At 39.2% G+C, this 4,575-nt stretch overlaps 1 pseudogene; it reads right to left on the reverse strand.

Moving 5' to 3' along the window:
- Positions 1 to 3,310: 3,310 nt before the first annotated feature.
- LOC119524801 lies at positions 3,311 to 4,254 on the reverse strand (annotated as a pseudogene).
- Between the last annotated feature and the right edge of the window lie 321 nt (positions 4,255 to 4,575).

The raw sequence follows: 4,575 nt of genomic DNA on the forward strand, positions 1-4,575 counted from the left end.
GTGAGGTGAAACAGTGGCTCCCATCAGAGTCAGGGTCCATGCAATCTGAATTTGTTTATCAAAACCTGTCATCAGTCAAAGACTGCAGTATTCTCAGGCTGGCTGCCTGTGTTCCTTGGTTCTTCATTTTTCTATCAAATGGTAATGCAATAATGATGTCTTCTCCTTCCTCCTCTGGGTTATGTTGACTTCTAATTTCTTTCTGTGACTTTATTCTCTATAAAATCTCTGGTAATAGGATTAAAGCCCAGCAACATACAGTTGGGCTGCACCTTTAATAATAATGACCTCTACAGAAAGTCCTATTTAGACTGGATTCACAAACAAAGGAATGTATTAAGAGTAAGAAAAAAATTTTCCTTGGGGTACATAATTCAATCTCCCATCATCCTCCTTCCAAAGAATGTCAGCAAGCCGAGTAATAAAGAGGAAAAATCTAAAAGGCTCAGAAACAATCACAATGGGCTATCAGTATAGTAGGCAGGTATAAGCTATTTAATGTATCAAGAGAATTTCCTGGTGACAGCTGTGCCTAGATAATCCACAGAAGAATGTTAAGGGCCCAGAGTTCAAAGGTAGGGTTAACTTAGCTTCAAGGTGTAACAGAAATGGGCAGTAACATACTCAGGAAATCTCTGTTCTATGAAGTCCCACCCCTTTCTTAACTTCTGATTACCTGTTAGCAAGAAAGTAAACAGTAGCAAAGAGAAGTTAGGTAAGAAGCCCAAGGTCACTCAGCCCAGAAAGAGCAAAGTTGAGATTCAGATTCCAGTTGTTTTGCATCCAAGGAAAAGTTCTTAACACTACTCTCAACTGGCTATGAATTTAGGAGGTGGGGTTTGAAATAAATAAAAACCAATGAAATATGAATAAAAAACCAAACATGTAAAACAGTCAATTTAAAAGCAGAACAATTATGGGTGATCTCTCCACTTCTACACAGTTTCCATTATCTTTCACTCTCAAGGAGTGTTCTTCTGAAAGCTCCATTTCTCATCCATTGACAATTTCTATTTTGTATTGATCATTCCCTTGAACACATTAACTTCTGAAATATTGCAGAATAAAAAGATAATAAACCTGTTATAACTCTCAATGCTTTTTTTGTACATCCTCAGCATCTTACATTGGCTAAGCCAATTACCTCCATGCTGAACTTTGTCCTGGTTAATGAACATCTATTCAACCCCAGGGCATAAACTCTCCCAGAACCCAAACCTGCATCTTTGTTCATAATCCACATTACCTGCACAACTCCCTCAAAACCCACTGCTGTTCCCAAATGATAAGCTAAACTTGTCCACTGCTCTTGGATCCCCAGTCATTTCCCCTTTTCTTTTGTTTGTTTTAAACTAACCAATCCTTGACTCCCATGGGAAATCTGCTAACTCCCATCCCTGGACAACAAGAAAGGCAGAAGTCCATGGACCCTCTTGGTCTGCTTATCTGCTCCCCACCTGCTGGTTGAGACACCTGAGCTGATGGCATCCCCTCCAACCTCTCATAACATCTCTTTCTCTCTGGGCCCTGTGTGTAACAAACTGTGATTTCTCAAGTATTATGACCTCAGGCATCTTGCCTGACCTCCACCCAGATCCCAATTTAAACTTAAACTTAACAATTTGAAACATAACCCCTTTGATACATGTCTTCCAGCTATTGTCTTATTCCTCTGCTCCCCTTTACAAAACATAATCACTTCAAAACTTTATTTATACATTTCTCACTTCCTCTCCCTACATTTTCCCTTTTAAATAATCTCCAGGTACCATCCCCATTGAAAATGCAATTGCTAGGGTCACACATGTTCTCCATGCTGTCAAATTCAATGGTCAAATCACAGTTCTCATTTTAATCCACCTGTAAACTGCATTTGTCATAAGTGATTATGCTCTCCCTCATTATACACATTCTTCCCTTGCGCCTGAGGTTTCACCTCTTCTTTCCTCATCAGAGTCAACTTTTTGTCTCATGTGCTTTCTCCCTCACCCCAAATACCTCAGGGCTCAGTCAAAAACCTTTTACCTTAAGTGATCTCAACTTTCCCTAACTTAGGTATTCTTTCTATTCTGAAGACTTCTAATTGACTTATTGATACTTGCATATATAACAAACATTTCAAATTTATCTTGTCAGGAAATGAATTCTTATTTCCTCCCATTCAAACCAGCCATGCTAGCAGTATTCAAACCTCCAGAATTAGAAATTACATTTTTCTAGTAACTTGAGCATAAGCCACTGAGTTATTCTTCATTTCATCTTGTCTGACAATATAGAGCCTATCATTGAGATAAATCCTGTAGGGTATTAAAACAAAAATCTGGCTCTACTACACACCTTCTCCAAGCTGTCTTCATTTTCTTTTCATATTTTAAGCCTCCCAAATTGTTCTCTGTGACCATCATTGCTATCTACTTTATTGTCCACATGATAGGCATAGGAATCTTTTTAAAGTAACTTTAAAAGAACCTAAATCTCATCATGTCAAACCTCTACTGAAAACCCTCCAATGGCTTCATATTTTACTCAGAACAAAACCCAAAGTGCCTCCAAGTTCTGTAGTGGGATCTCACAGAGCTGGAAAATGTAAAGTTCTTTGCTGTGATGGGTTCTTGCTTCATCAAGCCTAGTAGGCTGCTGTTATAGGAACATAGAAGTTGGTTCTGTGGTTCTCTCTCATAACAAATATTATATAGTCTATTTTTTTCGATATGCAATCCTCAGTCATTAATACATTCATAGCCAAGTTAATATAATTCATCCAATATATATTATTTCTTAAATTTTGACAGTACTCAGCACAGCAGATGAAAAGACAATCATAGAGCTTACAGTCTGTTTAGTGCAATTACAATAATAAAAAACTTGATTAAAACTTGTGTGATTAATATTTTTCTTGCCATATGTGGACTGGTATTGCTATACTATACTGTTACAAAAATGATCAGAGATTTTTGAACCAAATATTTGGTAGCTTTGGAAGGTTTTTTGTTTGTTTTGTTTACAGTAAAAGTTTGCTGTGAACACCAATATCTTCCCCCTAAGAGAATACAAGAAACAAGAAGAGATGAAACTCTTAATTTATTATTAATGAATATATTTTGATAGGCAAAAGGATCTGCATAACTAAGGGAATATCATCCTCCTCCCAGGAACAAGAATCTATACAGATTGAAACTTTATAGTTGCTAATAATTAATCCTCTTTGATAGCAGATCAAATATTCTATGATGAATCAGGACATACATGGGAGTTTCTTTGGGAAAATACCAGTGATGGAAGACCTCTCCATTACATGGATGGAAAACCTCTAAGCATCACTTGTTGCCACTTTCTGGGCAGGTGAGCATCTGGTTAATATCTTTTTAAATTCCCCCATGGCATCCTTGTTTCTGAGGCTGTAGATGAGAGGATTCAGCATGGGTATGATGATGGTATAGAAGGCTGACACGACCTTGTCCTGCTCAGGGGTGTGGAAAGACTGGGGCAGAACATAAGTGTAGAAGGCAGCTCCATGGAAAATGCTGTCTACAGTCAAGTGAGAGGAACATGTGGTAAAGGCCTTTTTCTGACCTTCAGCAGAGCACCTGTGGTGGACAGTTAACAAGATGAGAGAGTAGGAGGTAGAGATGATAGAGATAGGAATGAGCAACATGAGAACACAGCAGATGTACATCAGGGATTCATACAAGGATGTGTCTGCACAGGCCAGTCTGAGAACTGCAGGAATCTCACAGAAAAAATGGTTGATGTTGCGGGAGCTACAGTAGGGAACATTCATGGGGATGGGGGTGAGCAGAAAGCCATCAAGAGAGCCACCAAACCAGGCAGCAGTAGCCAGCAGAAGACACAGTTCATCAGGACTGGGTACCTAAGATGGTTACAGACAGCTACATAGCAGTCATTTGCCATGATGCCCAGAAGAAAGAACTCTGAGCCAATCATGGTCAAGTAGAGGAAGATCTGGATGCTGCAGGCCACATAGGAAATGGTCTTCACTTTAGACACCATGTCAACAAGGAGCTTTGGGACTGTGGTCTAGATGCAAAGGGTGTCCATGATGGACAACTGGATGAGCAGGAATTACATGGGGGTGTGGAGGTGGGAGTCCACCCAAATCAAAAATATCATTACCAAATTTGCAGTTACAGCCACCAAGAATATAGCAAGGATAACTGTAAAGACAATGCCTATCACCCTGTTCTCCAGAAGCCCCAGCAGGATAAAGCCTGAGGGTGAAGTTCTGTTCTTCATTGCCACTTACTAGGACAGATCCAGGGAAGAAAGAAGTCACAGAGACCAAGAAGGAAAGGGCAAGATAGTGCATTCAATATGGTAGAAACATGATGGAGATACCACCTCTGAGTGTACCAGTCAGGATAAAATTTTCCAGAGGAGAAAGCTGGAGGAAAAACAGAAATACAAAGTCACATCATAAAACAGTGATGGTGGCTCTAGTTTTCCCTTTGGTGAAAAACACTTTTTTATATTGCATTCATTCTATTATGTAGTTATGGTAATTGAATAATACATTTGGCATTTGCTAGAAAAGGAGTAGGCTTTTTCCCATATATG

The sequence above is a fragment of the Choloepus didactylus genome (genome assembly GCF_015220235.1).
Source record: "Choloepus didactylus isolate mChoDid1 chromosome 13 unlocalized genomic scaffold, mChoDid1.pri SUPER_13_unloc1, whole genome shotgun sequence".
Lineage (NCBI taxonomy): Eukaryota > Metazoa > Chordata > Mammalia > Pilosa > Megalonychidae > Choloepus > Choloepus didactylus.